This window comes from Esox lucius, chromosome 25, assembly GCF_011004845.1.
Source record: "Esox lucius isolate fEsoLuc1 chromosome 25, fEsoLuc1.pri, whole genome shotgun sequence".
NCBI classification, from domain to species: domain Eukaryota; kingdom Metazoa; phylum Chordata; class Actinopteri; order Esociformes; family Esocidae; genus Esox; species Esox lucius.
This window is the reverse complement of record NC_047593.1, coordinates 17456847-17480921: the sequence shown is the minus strand read 5'-3', so window position 1 is coordinate 17480921 and position 24075 is coordinate 17456847.

Below are 24075 nucleotides of genomic sequence, written 5' to 3'. Positions count from 1 at the left end.
CAACTGTGCAATCATATATTCCTAACACATCCAAAGTACCGCTGGGTCACAGTACCACAGCCCCTGGTCACAGTACGACACCCTCTGCCCACAGATACCACCCCCCCAGGTCACAGTGCTGGACCTAGCTGTTAGCAGGTCCAGCATGGTGCCTGAAGAAAGCCTCCAGGTGACTACAGCCAGAGGATACCTATGATATCACAACAGGTGTGGATCTGTCATTTCTCGTTTGTAATCTGTCATTTGAAATGAACCATTCTGTTTTACTGCGTCGCCCAAATGGTCGAACGCAGCAAATTCCTCAGTTTATAGTTCCATCCAACTGAGAGCTTCCATGGGCTCAGTAATCGTTGAGGGGATGGCCCGATTTCATCCTTGTAATAAATCGGTGTCAGTGGGCATTGCTACCAAGCCCAGCTGTTTCCTTGATTTGTAAATTTGACTGGGTGCTCTTCAGCTGGGGGTTTTCCTAGTCACAAATTAATCAGAGTGAGATCCTGCACTGAGAATGTTTTTCAGGTCCAGGCCAGGACGACTTATTCTTGAGCTTTCTTTTCTTGCAGGACAGTGTTGATCAACAGTTCTGAGTTGGTAGGGGCATGAATAAAGGTCATTATACATTAACATAATGATAGGTTGTAGTCGACAAGCCTTATTTCATTACAATTTCATCGTGTTGTTTTATTCTCCCCATTGTAATGTCACAAACCAAACCTCATGCTCTGAACGTTTCTTATTTAACCACACAGTGAAGAACACTCATTTCACAGCATCCCACATCAGGGCATTTGAAGTCCTAAGAGGGCATGAAATGTATCAGTTTGGATCAAATTACAAGCATTGATATGTACATTCATTGGCTTTGGGGTGCAGTCCATTTTAATACCAGCCACCACACACGCATCTTTACGTAAGATGGTCGTTCAGTTCAGTTAGCCGGGCCTGTAGAGAGGGAGCAAGAGCTGCAGTTTCTTTGCACACACACACACACACACACACAGTTCTACGGTTGAACTGTTCTGCTCTGTCTGGAGGCAGATGAAAGGGTGACTTGTGGTCGTTGGTATAAATAAACGGAGAGAGAGAGGGATGAGGCAAGGACGCGTGGGAGGGGTGATGTCCCTCGGGCCAACCGAAACCGTCGGGGGAGTAGAACGAGGGAGGAGACGGGAAAGGGAGGGAGAGGAGGAGATGGAGAGAAGCGGGCGGAGGTAGGGTGATGCAGTAGGAGTAATGGCAGAGGGAGACGGAGGAGGGGCGGAAGAAGAGGAGGATGGATTGGAGGGGGGAGAGGAGGGGAAGAGGAGGGTCGGAGAGATAGAGGAGAGTGAGATGGAGGAGTGAAAGGATAGAGAGGGAGGAGGAAGAGTGAAGGGAGGAAGATGGAGGAGGAATGAAGAGAAGAAGATGGAGGAGGAATGAAGAGAGGAAGATGGAGGAGGAATGAAGAGAGGAAGATGGAGGAGGAGGAGATGTAGAGGAAGGAGTCTCTGGGAATGTTCAGCTTTTCTTGTTAACTTTGTTTACACCTTGTTTTGTTTATTTCACTCTGCCGTCCTTGTGGCATAAGGCCTTGCTGTAGCTGAAGCTCGCTATGCCTCCGTAAGGGCTGAGCAATTTCAGTGACAGTCCAACGAGTTCAACTGATTTATGAACCGAGACACATTTTCAATATTTGCTGTCATTCCCATTAATATAGACCCTTTCCCCGACAAAATAGCCGTCTTTTGTTGTAATACATTTTCCTTTTGTTTACTGTCTAGCATTACAAATAACTGATAGAAATCTCTAAAAAGATTTATAGATTAAAAACGGTATTGCCAAAACACATCACCAGTGGGACAAACCAATTGGGCAGACCTCGCGGGAACTTGTTTACCAGTGTACGTTTTATAAAAGACTTACGCCAGTTGCATTAATAATGCAACTGGCGTAATTCTCCCTTTCCCATTTTCCTCCTGTCGAGGTGTACCTGCGGCCCTGACTCATCGCAACAACTCCCAGCGGATTTCAGGAGACTTGCACACTGTTGCCGATCACCCCGCCCTTTTTCTACACAAGGGTCGTGTGGTTCTGGTCATTTCAGGACAATCTCACCAATGTTAATTTTGCCGTCCCCATGTGTCGCCAGAGGGAGTCAGTAGAGTGCGTCGGGATCGGGAAATCCCTGCCGACCAAGCCTCCCCCCCCCGCCACTGGATGCTGCCCAATGGTTGAAGCTTCCCAGACTGACTGACAGCGGTGGTCAGCTCCTTAGGCAGCTGCGAAACAAGACAGCTTTCCGTAAGTTAACTTATACCGTTTTGTGTGTGTGTGTGTGTGTGTGTGTGTGTGTGTGTGTGTGTGGTGTGTGTGTGTGGTGTGAACGGGCGTGCGGGCGTGTGCACCACAGCGGCTTGTAACCCCCATCCGGCTCCACCTGTGCTCATGGAGAAAGGGGAAGAGTACATTTATATGAAATAGCAGTTAACCTTTCTTCCCTGTGGAGAGCGCAGTGGCAACGTGACATTTTATTAACCGTGGCAGGTGATATATTACTGCAGTTTCCACTGTGAGATTGCATTAAGCTGTTTTCACCCCTCTTCCCGTCCTCTTATCCCCGCTCCTCTCCCCTGCCCCCTTCCTTTACTCTGTGCATAAGGTAATTACATTCACGGGGAACCGAGATAGAAAGACATGGGAGGAGTTAGGAGAGGGAGAGAGAGGAGATGAGAGGAGAAGGAGAGGAGAGAGAATGGGCCAGGAAGAGGGGAGAGGGGGATTAAGAAGCTCTTGAGAGTCACATACAGACTCCTTCCCCACTTGCCCTCACCCTCTTTTCATTCCTATCTCTGTCTCTCTCCCTCTCACACACACACACACGCACTCCTGCCCTGCCAAAGAGGCAATCCCTTTCACAGTGTGACTGTCTGTCGCTACGGTGATGTCGCCATAGCGGTGTCACAGGGGTCTCTTAGCAACATGGAATCGTTTATTAATAGTAGCTGTTCCCAGCTCCCCTCTGGTTACTAATGCTGACATACAACACACTGGAGATGGATGGAGTGTGATGGAGTGGCAGAGGAGCATGGAGGTGGAGAGAGGCCAGGATAATAGTGTAAAAGGAAGAGAGGGCCCTTTCTGGTGTCTGCAATTCATAGTTGACACAGTACGCTGTAGCTCAGCGAGAAACACAGCGAAGGAGAGAGAGAGAGAGAGAGAGAGAGAGAGAGATTACGGCCAAACAGTTGAGTGCAGGACCTAAGTCAGGTTTTGATTGACAGCACTTGGCTGTGATCTCGCTCCAGTGGGAGCTACAAGTCCCCCAGGCAGTCCACATTTACTGAGTCTGACGAAAACTGCCCCAATCCTCAGAAGGAATCTTACCTAATTCCCATAGAAACCAAATAAGAAGTCCTGCTCATGATCCTTTACCTGTCTTCCCCTCAGGATATTACTAAAGTGAGTGTGTGGGCTTAAGAGAGGGATGCGTTGGGCATGCAAGGGTATGCGTTGGGCATGCAGTAGTTTAAGAGAGGTTAATGCTCCCAGCTGTCTGCTAGGCCTTGATATAGTCTGTCAGTACCCCTTGCACTTCAGCGCCGCACCGACGCACACTATAACATTCAGCAACATCACGCCTCTCGACATATCTGTCTTCCAAGAGACACCTTCACCTGCATACTGGCATGTGTCCACCCTTGAAGAGATGTTTGTGACGAGATGCCTGTGATCAGATGTCCGTGACGAGATGTTTGTGACGAGATGTCTGTGATCAGATGTCTGTGACGAGATGTTTGTGACGAGATGCCTGTGATCAGATGTCCGTGACGAGATGTTTGTGACGAGATGTCTGTGATCAGATGTCTGTGACGAGATGTTTGTGACGAGATGTCTGTGATTTGGTGTTTGAAATGGGTCCATGTGGACGCCTGATAAGTGCTTTGCTTAAGGCCATAGTAGCACATTCGCACGGACACTCTAAACCTTTTTAAATGCCAACACACAACCTTATTCGGAAATAGGTTTACCTTATTTGGAGAACTGGGATTTTCTTGGCCTGTAAAGAAATCCTTCGATGTTACCATTCAACTGGATTTGTCAATCAAATCATCTCAAGCCGCATGTGCAGCCTGTCAGCTTCGTAGGAACAGGAAGTAAATTACAGCTTTTTAACACCATGACTACAAGCTGGAGCTACACCATCCTGGAGAACATTGTAAGGGAATTCTTGTTTATCTTTGTGGAAAGGGTTTTATGTCCCTTTCTCTGTGTTCTATAAGACATATTGATCTTTGCTCTTGTGTCACCTGCTGCCGTGTTCGAAGTAATCAGAAAACTACCCGTGGAACCCCTCGACAAGCCTCTTCACACTGTGTAAGATCGCTGGCGTCATCCCGTCGCCCAAGAGAACCTTGACCCAGACTTCCTCTCAGGCGGCACGCCAAGTTCCAAACCTCCGATTTCTGGGGGAAGATGGCAGCTACTCATCTTCGGGCATATGCCAGCGAGGGCTAGCTTTTCGAAAGGTTTTTCCGTTCTGCCTTCAGGCCCGGTGACGAGAGCTCCTGGGGGAGGGTTGTGAATGACCTGCTCTCGGCTGCACCGCCACGACCCTGATTCTTCCCCCGGCCGCAGTGCTGCTTCTGACCGGCCGACTGCCCATGAACCGGTTCACCTCCTGCCTCTCTGACCGCAATCCTGCGGTGTCCGCAAGCGCCAGGCTTGATCCCGTTTCCCTTGCTGCGCCACGTGAATCCACTCGGCCGGACCTTCAGAACAGCGGTCGGCCCCAACGCCTCAGGGACGATACGCCGGGGGTACATCATCCCGGCGTCGGTCATGTCCGACTGACTGGATGAGGTAAAACGTGGGATGCATAGGAACTTCCTCCAACTCAATGGCGACAAGGCAGAAGTGATAGCCCCCCCCCACCGCCCCGATCCACTTTGTCTCAGATGCCCTCGTCATCCCACACTCATCCGCCATCACCAACCTGGGACTTCAAGATTGTAAAACGTAATTATTTCACCCGAGACTATCTCTCAGCACTTGCAGAAAAGCCTATCCATGCATTACATTTCTCCCGAATTGGTAATGGAAAGGCAGTACTCGGTTGGGGGGCGGGCGCTTTAAACTCAATTCATAAGTTACAGCTCGTTTATTGCTCATAGGATCCGAGAGGTAAACGAATACTTCTGCCCAAACCACCTCCATCCTCGCCGAACTCCATTGGATTCCAGTCAGTCAAAGTATTGATTTCACCTTCTGGTCTACAAAGCCCTAAATGACATCACAACTGGCTACATAACGGATCTGGTGTCACCAGTAAGGTCTCCTACATGACAGTTGGATTCCCTCTTTGTGTACATTATCCGTACTGTGGTTCCGCAACATTACACCGAGTAAAGCTTTGGGTTTGTGTGGAAAAATACAGATGGAAGTGATTCTTCTTTCGGATGACTTTAGAACTTCCTTTGTGACAATCTCAGGACTGTTTAGGTGGTCGAGGACTTTAGAGCAGGCCTTTCGCTACGTCTTATTCTTACCTCCTTGTCTTGACTGTTGCTTCTCCCGTACGGTTATACAAACTCGGTGACCGGTTAATTAGGTACACCCGTCTCAATTAGGTCGGATCTCTTTTCCTCCAGAGCAGCCGGCGTTCTTCGGGTCGTGAATTGCGCACGAACGTCGGTCCATTCTGAGACGACGACGTCACCCAGTTGCCCCCTGGAGCCGTTTGAGCCCTGCCCAAAGTAGTTGACTCTTTTTAGGGAAAAGGGTCACAGTTAGGACACGGTAATGGAAGTGCTGGTGTCTCTGCTGTCGTACGAGTCGTGTTTAAGAACTGGTTATCTTTCTCTTACACGCACGGATAACTGCAAACATACTTCCAAAATACACACCTACACACATACACACCCAAGCTCCCCAAAATTAAACAAGTCTCACATTCAAAATGAGATTAGGCCTCACCAAGCCAGAAACAACATTATCTGCCGGCACAGAAAACAATGTCCCGCCAACGAGCCAAGGCCGGGCAGAGGTTATCCGTCGTTCTCTAATCTGACGGCCGCGTCCCAATGACACCCTAGTCCCAGGGCAGTGCACTTCTTTCAAACAGAACCCTATAGTCACAGGTTGTCAAAAGTGGCGCACTATTGGTGGAATGCGGGGAGCTGTTGGTACCGGCCCTTTCTGCTTCATTAGCGGGTTAAAGGCAAGTAGACATGAAGGATGCTTTAGCCCTGATCAAGAATTCACAGGGTGGCTTCGCCAAACTACTGAGCAGGGTGAAAATAAAGGGAAAGAAATCAAACAAATGAGTTTGCCAGTGCTGACGGAGAGAGAGAGACAGACAGACGGAGAGGAGAGAGAGAGAGGCCAAGATAATGATAATGATTTTTGAGGGGAGATCCAGATCTCAGGGAATTAGACCAATGTTCTCCGTTGAGCAATGCACACACTGCAATTATTTAGGTTTAAAGACAAGCTGAACTGGACACTAATTGAGGCAGTGAATGAATGGAGAGAAGAAGCATGCAGGGCATTCTGCGCCATCGTTTTCGTTGTGGCAGCGATTTTGGATTTGGTCATGGTCTTGGGTCTTGTCGTCACGTTTTAGTTTTTACTTCTCTTCTTCTTAGGCCTAGTTCATTCTCTCCTCCAACCTAAACTAATTAAATTGGGCTAAAGCAAGTTTTGCATAGGGGATCTTATATGTAAGTGCTTGGAGAGATAAACGTCTGTCCATTTATGGTAAAATTACCCTGATTTGATTGTTGGTGATACCTCATTTCACATATTTATTTACGGCTTCACCAACACCAGAAGAGGGTTTATGGCTTCAACAACTTGAAAAGAAAATTGCCTCATGTCAAAACATTTATATTTTATTTGGAATGGTAAGCCAGATGAAGTTAAAACTTTGTATAACGAATATGGGTGGGGAGTATTAAAACTAAAATATGAAGTAATGGAACCTCTTGTTAAAAGCATGTATTATACCCAAATGATATTTACATCCAAACTGGTTTTCATGTAGGCAACTGAAGGAGGCACACCTAATGTTTAAAAGGATGACAACTTGCCTTTAAACAAATAAAACAAACCATTTCTTTTGGATTGAGGAAGGTACTCTGTTTAAAGTATATTCCTTTCTGAATATAGACATACATACATATACATACATATATATATTTGGTCACAGTTTCAATTAAATCTCTGAGAAGACAAAACTGACATTGCAGCAAATGATATGGTCAAACTGAAAACCATACTGATGGAGCATAAACAAACAATTATCTGGAGATAAACAAATTATAAGGAAGGTAGAATGTTTATTAAGGTTACGTTAAATAACAAAGGTAAAATGATGTCACATGCAATTAATAGAAATGTATGATGTCTGTCTAGGGTCAAAATGTCAACAACTAACCTGTTTAAAAAAAAAAAACTGGATAATTAGCAAATGATTCTTGATTTTCCAAAACCATGGCAACCATGGTTTATGAGCGAATATACGTAACAAAAACGTATTTATTAAATTCTAAATATATGTGGTATTTAACAGTTTGCCATATGTGGAATCTAGAGGAGATTGATGTGATCCATCTCTTTTGGTCTTGTCTAGAGTCAGGCCCCAAAGGTATTCAGGCCACTCCTCTCTTTCTCCAAATGTTCTAGTGTTATAGACTTGATTTATTATTTATTAAATACATTTTGTTAAACATACAATAGTGACAAAGTGAAGCAAGTTTGTAGAAATGTGTTCCAGTTTATTGAAAACGAGAAACCTAAGCATTTATATCGCTTTGGCCAAATAAATACAAAGTACTTACAGGCTTGAAATGAATATGTGTTATTACAAATGTTGGTCATAACTATGATTTTTGGAAGCAAGCGTGAGGAACAAAGTGTTCTGTTGGTAAACAGCCAGTCCATACAACTATCAATGTCAGATCTGATTGTCACTTTCCCAGTCCAGGAATGTCCACAAATGTTGTGATTGGTTTACCTCAGTAAGAGTTCTGTGTCTGGACCCCGTTATAGAAATTTATTGAGCTGATGTATTAAAATGAATTCTACAGATGTATTGGGGAGTAGAGGATTACTGGTTGAGTATTGGGCTAATTAGAAAGGTACCGAACTTGTTTTCAGACAAGATGGAGAGGTACAAGACATGGGTGGACAATTGAAGTAAAAAGTTATTTGTAAAATGCAGGTGGGCAACCTGAATTTGGGTGAAACCTGGGGGTGGAGAGTGAAACTGATAAGAGGAATACACCAAACTGTTTTAGACCAGACAAACATGTTTTGATGAAATGTCAGTTCTTTTGGAAGATGTGGTCACACCTTCTTACCTATACAAAAAGGAAGTTATTCGAACTGCGCTTCAGACAGACTTTCACTGGTCTTTAGTTAGTGTCCTTCTGTCTCTATTTGCAAATATAATAATAAACTGTTATTGTGTTAAAGAGTATTTTGATATCTGCCTTACCTGGTTCTAATCTGTGAATTTCTACCACAACCTTAAAGTCAGGGCCCGTAGAGTTACTCTTGTTACTTCTCCATCCATACTGATTAGGATCGGGTAACATTTCAGAACAAATCCCTGATTCAAAAAGACCATTGTCAATACTGACTTATGTGACGTGAGCTTTCAACACGCAGACCTTTTGCAATATGTTTTGACACGTCATACCAGAAAAGCAAATTGAAATTGATTTTGAAAATGTAATTGAGAGTGAGAGAGATGGAAAGAGAGGGAGACCAAAGATAATTAAAGGAAGAGAGAAAGACACGCCGACAGATGAGTTTCGTCGTGGTGACAGAGAGCAGGACAAAGAGATGGAGGGGAGTTAATTGCAGGTGGGGGACGCGTCAGAAGTTTATCCGTTTCTCTGTCTCCGGTCTGACTTGGGGCTGGCATTAACACGTCGCACCGAGAGGAGAGATTAAAATGTCCTTCTGTACCTCTCTCCTCATCCTTTCTGCGTGAAGTGAAGGTTATCTTTGCCTCATCACAGAGCTAAAGGAACGAGAGAGTGAAAAGGGGGGGGGGGAGAAAGGGAAAGTCAGAGGGAGAAAGAACGAGCGGCAGAAAGAGAGAGAAGGAACGGGAGAAGGGATGAGAGAAGCAGTTATCTCTTCATGACTTTGTCGCTCTCTCAGATCAGTGGCGCTTTTCCAGATCTGATTGGCCAGCAGCCAGTAAACACTGACACCCAGGATATGATTAAAAAAATAATAATCACTCTCCAACTCACTCTCTAATTCTATCACTCTCCAGCTCACTCTCTAATTCTATCACTCTCCAACTCACTCTCTAATTCTATCACTCTCCAACTCACTCTCTAATTCTATCACTCTCCAACTATCTGACCTTCAACCCTTCTTCCTTCCTACAGTGTCTTGCAAGCTGCTCTCTAAAGGGATTGGAGGAGAGTTTGTACGTGCGTTTGTTAGTGACTCAATGACTGTGTAGTGGAATAGGTGGCGTAGCGGTAAGAGCATACTGCCCCTGATCCAGAGGTTGCCGGGTCACATTCCAGGCCAACAATGTGGTCTGTCAATAGTTACGGAACCTGGGATTTGACCCCGACTCATCCTGGGTGAATCCGGGCGACAGGAAATGTGCACACAGACAGTTTAAATTGCTCTTCCATTTATGTTGTGAGTACTGCTCATTTTCCATTTATTTCCATGTTTTCTGTAGTTTTAGCACAGCGTGACTGACAGACAGTATACAAGCAGTTAGTGGCTGAGTGAGCGGCCGAGTGACTGAGTGACGATTTTCAAAATCGTACTTTTTTTTTATACCCCATCACAAAAATGACACTTGCTGCGATGCAACCGACTGCCAACGCGCAAGGCTTACCGTGACTGACAACGTGTCAGAAATGCTTAACTGGTGTCAAGGGCTCCGGATGGTTAATGCGCTGCAGCGCGTAGCCTTCTTTGATTATCAGCTTTTTTGTTAAAGCGCACTTCAGAATGACACGACAATTGTCTATCTCAGTGGTGTGCGGGGAATTCTGAAATTCACCAGAGAACTAGACGAAATGCCAAAATGCATATGAGATGCTGGCATTTACAGCATTCTATTTTGAATGCCAAAAATGGAGCATGAGTGATTAACTGACTGACCGACTGACTGACTGGCTGGCTGGCTGGGTCTGTATTCATCCTGAAGAGTGCCTTATTACAGCTCCTATCTCCCTCTCCATCTCTACTCTCTTCATCTGTCCCTCTAACCATCTCTCCTCTCTCTGTCTCAACCTATCTCCATCTCTCCTCTTTTATATCTCACCATCTATCTTTACCATCTATCAGTCAGCCAGTCAGTCAGTCAGATATACAGTCAGTCGGTCGGTTAGTCAGATAGTCAGTCAGGCAGCCAGTCATTCATATAGTCAGACAGTCAGTCAATCAGATAGTCAGCCAGCCAGTCAGTCAGCCGTTCAGCCAACCAGACACATGCCTGCTTATGTGAGCTTTCGCTTGAGCACAGATTAAAAGGGCAGGTGGGAATTTTTTCAGTCAAGCCCTTCTACTACAGAGTCAGACTAACTCACGAAGACCATGTTTATGTCTGTGTTCAGTTTACAGAATGTGGCCGTAGATTTCCAGCCATTGCGCTAACGCTAGTTAGCATGAGCTCTCGCCAAAACCCCTAACCTCCTTCCTACTGGATGCAGAGTCATATCATTATTTAGCCAGAATCCCAAAGCATCAGTTTCAGAAAGGTAGGAAGAAGGCTCAAACAACAGACCTGTTTACCTCCCTGAGGCTTCTCCACATGACTGTGAGACGTTTGAAAAATAGACAACTGCCCCAAGGCGTGGTTCTAAACACACCTACGACAGCGACCACCAGAGGTAAATGTACAACATAAAAGTGCTTGGCTGTGTTTACCGGGTGAAGGAAGGTCCCAATTAAAACCCTCACTTGGTGAACACAGCCAGGTAATGGTGGACAATGGGGGAAGTGTTCTGATTTTGTACACCCCTGGCCACAACCGCTCCTAAATGAGCCGGCAGTTCCGTCCCCGAGGCCCGTTAGCTAAGATAAGACAGGGACTGAGATTCAATCGATAGATAAAGGTGTTACCTGATCATCAGAGACTGGTGGATCTCCTTCGTTGAATGACTCACTTGAGTTCTCCTGGTAGCAATTAGCTTCATCAATCACTTAAATGCAACCCATTAGCATTTAGCTTAAAGTGTGTCCCTGTGATAACCTGTTCCCTCTTCAGTTCGCCGCTTTTGGCCAAACCCTTATGGGAGTACCTGTGGTCTAAAGTTTAGGACACTACAGTGAATAGTGTGCCATTTGGGATCGTCTAAATCGATTCCCACCATACAGCTGTATTCTGGGGACACTACTGAGTGGATGGTAACATTGGTATTCTTCAAATTGTTGTTAAATAAAAAAAAGGTTTAAAGGTTGAGTTATTATTTGCTTTGGACAGGGATGAGCAGCACTTGACATATAACCTCTGCTCTTTGACCCCTTTACCGCCCACACTCGACAAATGACCTCATTCCTACAACACAGCTGAACATGTAACCTTTTGAACTCTCATCTCTCACATACACTGCTGCTCATATGACCTCTAACCCCTCACCTCTTACACACTTCTGTTTCGTATCCCCTCATATTGCCTTGATTTACTTCCCGTTTGGTTTTCCGTGGGCCAGTCCTCTCCTGGCGGGTTTGCTTATCTCTGATTATCTGATAGCCTTCATCATAGGGTTCTTAGGCGCCGGATCTTTTACACTGAAAGGGGGATTTACTGGTGTCTGCATACACTGCTGTCACCACGGTGGCCTGAAACACACACACACACACACACATGCCACAGATACACACACCACACAAGACACACACACACACACAGTGTATTGAGTCACCTGTACTCAGAGAGGCCAGACTGTGTTATTCTTCGGCCTCTACACGTATTAGCTGCCTGGCCTTTCGCTGCTTCCACCAATCCTGAGGAAAGAGGGGCAAAGACAAAGAGAGAGGAAAACGAGGGGGAGGGATGGGTAAGGATGGCAGAGCAGGGAGCCTAAAAGGGAGGGAGGAGCTGGGGAACGAGAGCATTCCACGCCCACACATAAAGCCCCTTTCACCCAACTGCTGGGAGTCAAAAAGGGGGGAGATTTTTGGGCAATGTTTGTGAGATCTGGGTTACAGCCAATAATTCACAAATTGGGACAAATGCCCAATTTAGACACTGTGTGTGGAATACTGCAGACGTATCCTCAAGAGGACAACGCACATCCCCAAGTAGCACACGAAGAGCCGACTATTCGCACTAATTATCAACACCCCCCCCCCAAAACTAGCTTCACATCCTCCTAAAGGAGAGTGATTCCCGAAATGTTCATTGCAGACCCCTAATCTGCAGTGAAGTTAACCTAATGAAGAGCCTCCTCAAAACACAAAGTTTCCCCACCAAGTCCTAGGACAGAAGTCATGAGAAAACAGAAACCTGAGTGAGAAACACTGGAAAGAACCGACCGAAAAAATAAATCAACCTATATTACCCTAGAGATAAGAGCAAAGGGAGATGCCCTTATCGCCTGAGAAAGACCACATTAGAGACTTATACAGTATTTCCCACAGATCATATACTGCAGACCCAGAATATGAATCAAGAATATATAACCAAATACTGCACTGTGTTCACAGCAGAAAGATGTGTTGGAGAGGAGGAGGGAGAAGGAGAGAGAGAGGGAGAGAGAGAGGGAGAGAGGGAGGGAAAGAACAGCATTCAATAAAATGTAACATTTTCTTTTAGTAATTTCGCAGTTCTGTTAACTGTAGATGTGTGTCTGTGTGTGTAGGTGTGTCCGCGTGCGTAGGTGTGTGTCTGTGTTTCACACCACTTATCACGAACACAGCAAGGGTAATTAAATATAATATATATATATATATCTTTTCATATTAAAATATTTTTTTGGTGTGCAATATTCATGAGAAGTAAATTAGGTGTGCATATGTACGTTTGGTTTTTAGAAGACGAAGAAAACTAACAAACTGAATTTCAACAGTAATTTTAAGGTTATTGTCACGGAAAGGAAAATAAAGCAACCTTTCTCTTACTAACTCAACAATGCCATGAATTTCTTTAAGCTGTGTTGCTACGGTAACAATTTACCAATTAACAAGTTGTGCATTTGAATGGATGCTGCCACTGTTGCAATGCTCATAATTGGCTTTCAAACCAAATGTGTTGTTTTCTTCCTATATTTACTTTGAAGACATTTACATTTTAATTGAACGCCTGTCAGTATTGTCTACTTGGAAAACTGGGACATAAACAACATTTGTTTAACATCTTCAAGTTCACTCTACTTGTTTACCCTTTTATTGACGGAAATGAACTCAGTTTCACATGAACCATCTCCATCCATCCACGCATCTATCACCAACTGGAAATAAAAACAGGAAGTGGAAGAGCGTGGATACCTGAACAACTAGGCTTCGGTCCAAATGGCACCACGCACACATTCCCTTTGTAGTACACGACTGTCGGTTCAGGCCCTCAGAGCTCCCATCAGATGTAGTATCCTATATAGGGACTAGGGAGCTGTCACACCGTGATGTTTCACCTGTTGTCTTGTCTCCGCCCCCCACCAGGTGTTCCCGGTTCCCCATTCGCCCCTCTGTGTATTTCCTCCCTGTTCTCCGTACTGGCAGTTGCCAGGTCATCTTGTCCCGGTACAGTCGCTTCCAGCATTCCTTGTTTCCAGTGGTTTCCCCGTTACCCATAACGTCTTCATGCCCTCCTGGTTCTTTGATCTCCGCCGGTTATTCCCCCGACCAACGAGCCCGTCTGTCCCCGTGTACCTCTGCCGCTCTGCCCCTGTCGCCAACCACCGCCGGTCCACCGGCCAACGAGACCACCCCAGCGTACCTCTGCCGCTCTGCCCCTGTCGCCAACCACCGCCGGTCCACCACCCCAGCGTACGTCTGCCTTACTGCTCTGTTGCCAACCTTCGCTAACCCACTGACTACGAGACTGCCTTTTCCTGGTTCTGTCATTTCATTCTTTGTGCGGATCCTGTCCTGCCTGCTCGTCGGCATTTGGGTCCCGAAGTCTGCCTTGTGTCAGGAAGCCATGAGAGGTGCAGAACTGAATGAACCGATCCTAGTTGGTTTCCTCCTTTGACCCTCCATCTTCCTCTGCCACTTAACAGATAAAAGAATTAGCTCTCGAGTGCAGTCTCCTCTGGAAAGAAATCTCTCAGAGAGTGAGAGCGGTGTGACTTGAAGTGTTTGTTTTAAGTAACTGGGCTTCAGTCTGTTGGGGTGTGGTAATGTTTCTCTGGTTCATTTGTTTTACCCGCGCTTCCTGTTCCTACGCCGCCACCTGGGGGGTGTGGCGATGGTGCAAGAGTTGGCGCGACTCTCTCCATCCTCAGTTTTCCTGCTCGGTAACAGAGCTTTTGGTCACCTGCAGCAACAGCTGCTCCATGCACTAACATTACCCAGAGTCCTTTGCCAGTTCCGTGTGCGTTGTTGCCAACGGGAGTAGTCATTTAAATGTCAGAGTATGTCTGACGGTGCCAAAGTCCTCCCTGTCTTCCCTTCTTGGCTTGACAGTTTATCCTGTTAGCCTTAGCCAGTTTGCAGTTAACGAGGCATTATTTGTCCTTTCTGCTTCATATTAAATGGTACTTATTTCAGTACAGTTTCAGCATTTACTTTTCTACGCATTATGTCGAATACGTTGCTGTCAGAACCACTGTTCTTTATGTAGTTCTGGTTGACCAGATTGGCCAAATCAGAAACTTGAGCCCTTGCCTTTTCTGACTGAAGTGACTGCAACAAATTAATCTTAATTTGGCACAAAATACTTTTAAGTGAATTTTGCGCCCTTTGATGAAAGATTTGTTTACTGTTTTTGCAAAACAATGTGAAGGATGTGGTATCACAGTGCAAAGGCAAGAATCACAGTGCAAAGGCAACAAAATTAATAGAATGCTTTTTTCGCTGTAGATCAGATACTCATGTCAACCTTTTAGACTGGAAAACGATTGGGGGAAAATACTAGGAATTGAAGGTGTGTTGGTTCACACACCTTTTAGGCGTGTTACCGCACTTTCCACTTCTTTGGACACTCTGAAAAGACATTTTGCACTACAACCAGTTACCCCGCCTCATAATTTCCTTTCCACGTTTGCCGGTGTCCGTCGTCATGCGTAATTGTATTTTGTAACCCACACACCCGGAACCAACACTATCTGTTTAACAGGGCAGGAGTTCAGGCAGCCACATGACTTCCACCAGAGTCCCCATGATAGCAGATGGAAGATAATGGACTTTTCTCTGTGTCCTCATGAGAACCATTTTGTTCCAATATTTATTCAATAGGAACATATGAGCTTGATTTCCTTCTGCCGACATGTTTGATGTGCTGCTGGCATCCAGTGTGTGTGTGTGTGTGTGTGTGTGTGTGTGTTTCAAGGCACATTTGAAAACAAAACGTTTGTTATTGATGAGCCATTATGTCATTAGGAAATGTCAATGCATAAATTACCGCTGATTCATAAACAGGAGGCAAGAGTCCATCTGATTGGCTTCGGTCTGATGCTGAGGACAGATCTGCACACTGCTCTGGCCGGGTAATACTGGGACAGGTAGATTACACACACTGAGACAAATGGCACACTGAGTGCAATTGCATTACGCTGAAGTGTGTGTCTGTCTGCCTGCGCGGATGTGTGTGTGTGTGTGTGTTTCAGAGGCAAAGGGGTTTTGAGGGTGTGTGTGGGCTTTTGACATTCTCCCCTAATGAAAAGCCTCTGTCTCTCATTCCTCCCTCTCTCCCTCCCTCCCTCTCTCCCTCACTCTCTCCCTCTCTCTCCTCCCTTGCTCTGGTGTGTTGAGTGGGAGCTTGTCTGGGCCTCATTAATGTTGACTGGCATCTCTGCTTGGCGGTAACTGACACTCATAGACAAGTACAGCCGTTCGCTTCGACTCTTGTCTCCCTGCGCCTTTTACTGTATTCTGTTCACGGCCCCGCCGTCGCCTTGGAACATCATGGCTGTGTTCTGCCTCCATTACCGGCCAAGCCTTTATGACTGAACACACACACTGTGTGTGGGTTTAGCTGTACTTGCGAGGAACGTTCATTGATACTGTACTTGTGAGGACCAACATTTTATTATCCAAAAAAAAAAAAAGGAACTCCAAAACCTAATCTGAACCATAACACGAAATCTCTAATCCAAACCTTGAAGGTGCCCTGTGCCCTGTGCAATATCCGATAGTAACCCTTACATACCATCAGTTAACGTTAAAAAAACCGTCTCCGGTAATGCGTCAGGCCTGACACTGTTCCCCACTGCCATGGAAGGCCGGGACGTGGAAACGTGGAAGGCCGGGACGTGGAGACGTGGAAGGCCGGGACGTGGAGACGTGGAAGGCCGGGACGTGGAAACGTGGAAGGCCGGGACGTGGAGACGTGGAAGGCCGGGACGTGGAGACGTGGAAGGCCGGGACGTGGAAACGTGGAAGGCCGGGACATTCGTAGGCGTGTGCTTCCCTGAAGGTGTACGAGGTGAGGGCCAATGACAAGCTTGGTTTGGGTTCACGTAGCCTACACTGAACGCCCCAGAAATGTAAATAAACAGAACCAATGCCAGCGAAAGACAACGCAAAGGTACATTTTGCATTTGATGGCGAGAGCGGTTTGTGTGAACAGTGACGCAGGGTTGGCTACCCTTCTACTTGACAAGTAGAATACATCACCTAATTGAACTAGTTGCCTAGAAGGTCACGGAAATCTATGTGTAAGTTACTAGGCTGATGATGACGGGAAAACAATTATAATGTGTAGAAAATCCTTTGACGTTCTTGTTTATTCTATTTGTTTGCGCGCGGAGAGACGTTTTGGGAAGGTTTCTCCAAAGTCTTTGGTCGAGACAATGAGCAAACGAGCTAAGTTGTGTCAGAGCAGACACTCCTTGAATCCATTTCCCACTGGAAAACAGTGTTTCAACCTGGTGTTCTCTTCAAATTGTTAAGGAAATCAAACATGCATTGTGGGTTGTTTGACCAAACCTTATGCATAAGCGAATATTGCTCGGAAGAAGCAATTATATTGCCTTTTAGCTAGATTTAGCCTTGTGCAAACTGGTGGGTAGACTTTTTATATCCACTGTCTGGTTAAACAAGTACACACACACTCACACCGTCCACGCCTGGTCTGATCGGATCTTTAGGCCCAGTCAGCCAGCATCACACACACACACACACACACACACACACACACACACACACACACACACACAGCCTCATGGTAATGATGGAGTTGTCTGAAAATAATTAGCTGTTGCTAATAAGCATTTACCCACCTGTCGTTCTTGTGTCTTCAACTCAACACCCAACCGTTGTTTTGTCTCCATGCAACCATCAATGTGTTACTAGATGATTCAACACTGAAAGCAGGATTTGGAGATGGGATCCCTGGTAGACAAGAGCTTCTGTGTTTTCTAGTCCATTACTTTAAACTAGAGATTTGGTGCTATCTAGTACAGAACTTTAGACCAGAGCTAGGTGCTACTCCAGTACACTAGAGCTTTATGGAGGGAACACACTCTCATTCAACAGCATAGTTAGAGTTGCGTTAAATGGTCAAATATACTGTAAATTCACTAATCACAGAACTTTAAAAAAACCACACTGTAACACAAAACGCAGCTAAATTACATTAGAGTGATGGCAGAAAGCAGTGGAATTCCATCAATAGAATTCTGGCTCAGCTCCCTCTCTCCTTGAGTTTACTGGCTCATTCGTTACGTAACCTTTTGACATAGCCCAACTTTTTTGTTAAATAAAATATAATAAAATGAGTATGAACTTAGACATAGAGGGCCAGCACCAAATACTGAGTCTTCTTATTTATGCACAACTGACCAAACAACAAAAAAACAAGAATCTCCATGATTTCTTTTTATTAAAGAAGTTGAAAAATCTTTTTCGGATGCCTCCGGAACGCCTTCCTGGGAAGGTGTTCCGGTCCCGTCCCACCGGGAGGAGACCCCGGGGAAGACCTAGGACACGCTGGAGGGACTATGTCTCCCGGCTGGCCTGGGAACGCCTCGGTGTCCCCCCGGAAGAGCTAGAGGAAGTGTCTGGGGAGAGGGAAGTCTGGGCATCCCTGCTTAGACTGCTGCCCCCGCGACCCGGCCCCGGATAAGCGGAAGACGATGGATGGATGGAAGTTGAAAAATGATTCGTTACAACACACCTGTTAAAAATGCCAGCCTAGATGCTGCACTACTACTGTACTGCTAAACGGACAGGCTTAATGAAATGTATCTGAACATTTTTGAAAATATGGCTTTGATATATTTTGGATGAGGAGTCACCTAACAGAACGTCAAGGGTCTTGGTTTAAGGAAGCACGGTTGGGGAAAGGGGCACCACAGGGAAGCTGCCTTGAACCTTTACTGTTTCCTGATTTCTTTTTTTTGCAAATGGCCTTCCACAGACCTTGAATAAAGCCTGAGTGTACCTGTGCTGATGACACATTATGCACATCAAGCTTTGCATATGGGATTACCCAACGCTAAACCTCATCTCGATATAGTATGGAAATACGTGGAGATTGTGTGAATTGATTGAACTGATGGGATGCCACCCTAGATGGAAAGCCCGCGATAAAATGTCACTCTTCTCTCTTTTGTTTGAAATATACCTCTCGAACACATAAATAAAAAGCAGACAGGGGACACACACAAAAGAGTTTTGCTCGCACGGCTAAGTTCGAGGGCCAGTTGGCACAGAACACTGAGACACGTACTGAGCCACGGGAAGGCGTTTTGGTCAGGGGGTGCCGATAACGGCTGATCGACAGATATCGAGCGGACGGGCGAGGCGTGCCCGTTTTAACCACTGTGACCCGCTGTAGTGATGTGCTTCTCAGCGATGGATGAAGCGTGGGCATCAGTTGCTGAAGCTCAAACAGAAGCTGAGAGGTGCACAACTAAACAGAGCCATGACTACATGGAACTCTCCGCCACCACGGGAAGCTCAGGCTAGCTACCGAAAACCCCATTTAAATCAGATTCCCCACAGCACTCAGACCGTCTTTGGTGTTATTGTGTTGTATTTGTATCATACATTTTATTGGGGTTTTATGGGTATGGAACATTACTGTCATCTTTGATTTTAGCTCATGAAATATGGACCAAAATGGACATGCTGCATTAACATTTTTATTTTTATTCAGTTTTGTTTCATATTTTTTTTATATTTATAGTGTTGACAGGCATGCTTGTCACTTGCAGGTTCATAGTTGATGCTGCGATTCACTGTCACAGACTATGTCAGAACTAAAATAGCCCTTGCATACATTTCTAGATCTTAGAAATAACACCCATCTACTTTTGATCCTTTTTTCAATTTCTTTCCAATACTTTAACCCCCCAAATGTATTCCCACTGAATCTCCAAACTTTAAGTCATAAGATTACTTTGCCATGAAGGGAAATTGGATGAGATTACACAGAAAGTTTCTCAGTCATACCAAACTGTCGTGAGCTGGTCCAATTTAATGGTTAGGAACCATTTGTCGAGTTCTTTCTTGACCAGGTTCATCCATAGTGTTTGACAAAAAGCAGAGTGTTTCTCTGTGTGTGTGTGTGTGTGTGTGTGTGTGTGTGTGTGTGTGTGTGTGTGTGTGTGTGTGTGTGTGTGTGTGTGTGTGTGTGTGTAGCTTCCTACTTTATTCTTCACCTCTTCAGTTCTTCAGTTAAAAACAATGAAGCAGCAATCATGTTGTCCCTCAAGAAAGATCACCCACCCCCACCGAGCCAATCAGCGTGATTTTCTAAATGCTAAATCTCTCTGGCAAGATGCAGAACGATATCACGTGGTTTTAGAGCCACTCCAGTTCTGAGGTCTAATGCCACATTTCAGCACTCCTAAAAGTCCAACCGATGAATAGATAGAACTGGTGTATATACACTGCTGTGCCATTGTGTTTTAGGTAGTCACCTGAAAATGATTGCGTTGCGACGTCTTTGTCTTTAGATGCACCACATCAGGTTCCCCGCTGATGTGTCCACCAGTGACAGAGTGGTAGCATTTCAAGTTGGGGTTTTTATATTTAATAAAATTCAAAATAGTGGGAAATCCATCATGTCAGACCTCATGGTTTCCTCTGGTAAATTTCCTCCTTGTAATTTTGCATGTCCCGAGCTCCATCCAGTCTCTTCGCGTATATCTTCTTGGGGGACAATAAACCTTTCGGGAATTTTGTCAGGTAACGCGCCTTTGATGGAGAGCTGTGTGTGTGATTTGGGTATGGGCGTGTGCGTGCGTGCGTGCGTGCGTGTGTGTGTGACGCAGAACGTGGAGCAAAGTATGGACTGCCTGCCCAGATCACACACTCAAAAATGCGCGCACGCACACACACACACACACACACAGACCCTGTTCAGAGTGGAAGACCATATGTAATGAAGCCAATGGTGATAACGAGGAGTCTTAAGGATCTCTGCTGCCTAATCACTGCCTGCATTTCAAAGGGAAAAAGATACCAATTAAAAGAGATGGATCTCAATGTTTTCGTCCGGGCCGTGGAACACTGGACCAGCTCTATACCCTCTACGGGGTGTTGGAGGGTTCATGGGAGTTTGCCCAACCAATCCACATGTGTTTTGTGGATTTGGAGAAGGCATTCGACTGTGTCCCTCGCGGCATCTTGTGGAGGGTGCTTGGGGAATATGGGGTCCTGGGTCCTTTGCTAAGGGCTGTCAGGTCCCTATACAACCGAAGCAGGAGCTTGGTCCGCATTGCCGGCAGTAAGTCAGACTTGTTCCCAGTGCATGTTGGACTCCGGCAGGGCTGCCCTTTGTCACCGGTTCTGTTTGTAATTTTTATGGACAGAATTTCTAGGCGCAGCCAGGGGCCGGAGGGTGTCAGGTTTGGGGACCACACGATTTCGTCTCTGCTCTTTGCAGATGATGTTGTCGTGTTGGCCCCTTCTAACCAGGACCTTCAGCATGCACTGGGACGGTTTGCAGCCGAGTGTGAAGCGGTGGGGATGAAAATCAGTACCTCCAAATCCGAGGCCATGGTCCTCAGTCGGAAAAGGGTGGCTTGCCCACTTCAGGTTGGTGGAGAGTGCCTGCCTCAAGTGGAGGAGTTTAAGTATCTAGGGGTCTTGTTCACGAGTGAGGGAAGGATGGAACGGGAGATTGACAGACGGATCGGTGCAGCTTCTGCAGTAATGCAGTCGATGTATCGGTCTGTCGTGGTGAAGAAAGAGCTGAGCCGCAAGGCGAAGCTCTCGATTTACCAGTCAATCTACGTTCCTACTCTCACCTATGGTCATGAGCTTTGGGTCATGACCGAAAGGACAAGATCCCGGATACAGGCGGCCGAAATGAGTTTTCTCCGCAGGGTGGCTGGGCGATCCCTTAGAGATAGGGTGAGAAGCTCGGTCACCCGGGAGGAGCTCAGAGTAGAGCCGTTGCTCCTCCACATCGAGAGGGGTCAGCTGAGGTGGCTTGGGCATCTTTTTCGGATGCCTCCGGAACGCCTTCCTGGGAAGGTGTTCCGGTCCCATCCCACCGGGAGGAGACCCCGGGGAAGACCTAGGACACGCTGGAGGGACTATGTCTCCCGGCTGGCCTGGGAACGCCTCGGTGTCCCCCCGGAAGAGCTAGAGGAAGTGTCTGGGGAGAGGGAAGTCTGGGCATCCCTGCTTAGACTGCTGCCCCCGCGACCCGGCCCCGGATAAGCGGTAGAAGATGGATGGATGGATGGATCTCAATGAGGGCTTCTGACCTGACCTCAACTCATTGTGGAGGGGTTAGGGAGGGGGGGGGGGGCTATAGGGAAGGGAGACGTGGAGGGAGACGTGCAACCAGATTGCACTAGTTTCCGAGGCAAAGTCCCCCAAGGACTTAAGGGATAGCCTTCTCAGCCTGCCGGTGTGACCAGCAGTGAGTTATATCACCAGCAGGGACAACAGCATGGCCCCCTGCATTCGTCTAAGTGGGGGGGCCGGTCCTAGTTGGCCACTGGGAGGGAGACCCCATGCAGCTGGTAGTGATGTCGGAGGGCCTGTAGGGGGCACTCTTCCGTCTGGGATGAACGATCCAATCCCAACGCCCCAGGAGAGCGAAGCGGACTTGGCTAGGTTGACGAGACTAGGGCCAAGTCTGTTTCGTTCTGACTGTCACTGTGTGCCGAGTCTGTGGACACGGAAGATATTACGGCACTGGAAGTCAGACTAGGGGTCTTAACCTTGCCGTCCTACCTGAACTTCCCATCAGACCCACTCGCTGGCTACGGTCCAGGGTGCCACCGTATTCGCGAGAACAAGCATTGTGGAAACGAACAGCTCCCTTGTGTAGTTAATCTTCTTACCACCAGTGGGCGCTGTAGCACCCCTCAGCCCCTTCTACTCCCCTGTGACTGTCCGAATGGATGAAAAGTGTCCACTGAGACTCACAAAAACTGCCCCCGTGTCAGCTCTACGACGCCCGCAAGCCAAGAAAGGTTTTCTTTTAATTAGGACAGATTATATGCAATCCCAGGAGAGTGTCAACTTCACGTAGTTACTCCAAACTACACAAAGTTGTGCTTTCTTGCCATTGATGTTCTTTTGGGTTGTGGAGCGAGGCGGTTGGCGGCTGGCGGTTGGCGTTGATGACCCCAGCTGATCCATCAGGGCCTGTTTCATTATCCTGGCTCTTTCTCTAGTTCTTTGCTACCCAAAACGTGTTTCATCTCCTCCTTGATCTCGTCCGTGCTTCTCCTTGTCATTGACTCCGTTTCAGAGAGTTCTTCTCGTTTTCTGTCTTTCTCTCTGGAGGTCTCTGACGTCTGGTGTCAGATTTTCTGTCATCCGCCTCCGTTCGTTTTTCACCTGGCAGAGTTGATCAACGCGGCAGCTCCATCTGTGCCGCTGCAAAGCCGGTCCAGGAGTGCTTCTTTCAACTCTGCGAGTTCTGTCTCAAGCGGGGAGAGGCTGTCTTTCATCTACGCCATGATGGAACAGGTGATGATTTGGACGTTTCTTTGATTGTGTTCTTCCTATTTGTGTTCACTGGAGAGGAGCTTTTTTGAGATGTAAGGTTAATTAAAGACTCCATAACGCCCCAAGCCTGCCACCTATTAAAATGTATCAAAGTGTCTAGAGCAGCTTTACTACTTTGGATCAGTGTCGTCATAGTGGCGGATGTGTTGATGTGCTGAGACTCCTATCCCTGGTCTTTATATATGAGGATGAATCTGGTTGTTTACTGACTAACAAGATTGACATTCTCTGATAACTCTGTCTTCCAGAACTTTCACTGTATGGGATGTCAAACTAGGAGGTAACTCGAATATCCAAACTTTATTAATATCCACTTAAAAGGAGTTATGACTGGAATGGTGCCAGATTTATGATCTAACTAACTAAACAAATGATCTAATTGTTAACCAATGTGAACCAAGCTAAACTTAACCACTGACTTTAGTTCACTTTCACTTTCGCACTGTGACAGCCAACTATACAGAAAAGTAACCGTCAAAACCCAACAATTATCACTGTAAAAACCCACTTCCCCGACATGTTCAATTTCAAAGGGGAAACTGTAAAAGCTTGTTAGGGGAGTAAGAGGAAAAGAACACTAGCGCCATGAAATGAAAATCAATCGGCTGTGTCTCAGGACATATTTTACAGAAACAGGAGAGGTGAGGGGCTGGGGGTAAAAGAGATAGGGAAAGATACGGTCGAGAGGAGAGAGAGGTTTGATGAATACGCTGGTCGGGTCCCTGCTGAAGCCTTGTACACGTTTATGAAGAGTGGGTGGAAGTGGGAACTCGGGCATGAAAAGGGATGAGCAGGGGGATGGATGGAGGAGGAGGGAGGGAGGGGTGGAGAGGAGGATGGAGGGGTGGAGAGGAGGATGGAGGGAGGGGTGGAGAGGAGGAGGGAGGGAGGGGTGGAGAGGAGGATGGAGGGGTGGAGAGGAGGATGGAGGGGTGGAGAGGAGGATGGAGGGGTGGAGAGGAGGAGGAGGGTGGGGCGGAGAGATGGAGGAGGGAGGGGTGGAGAGATGGAGGAGGGAGGGGT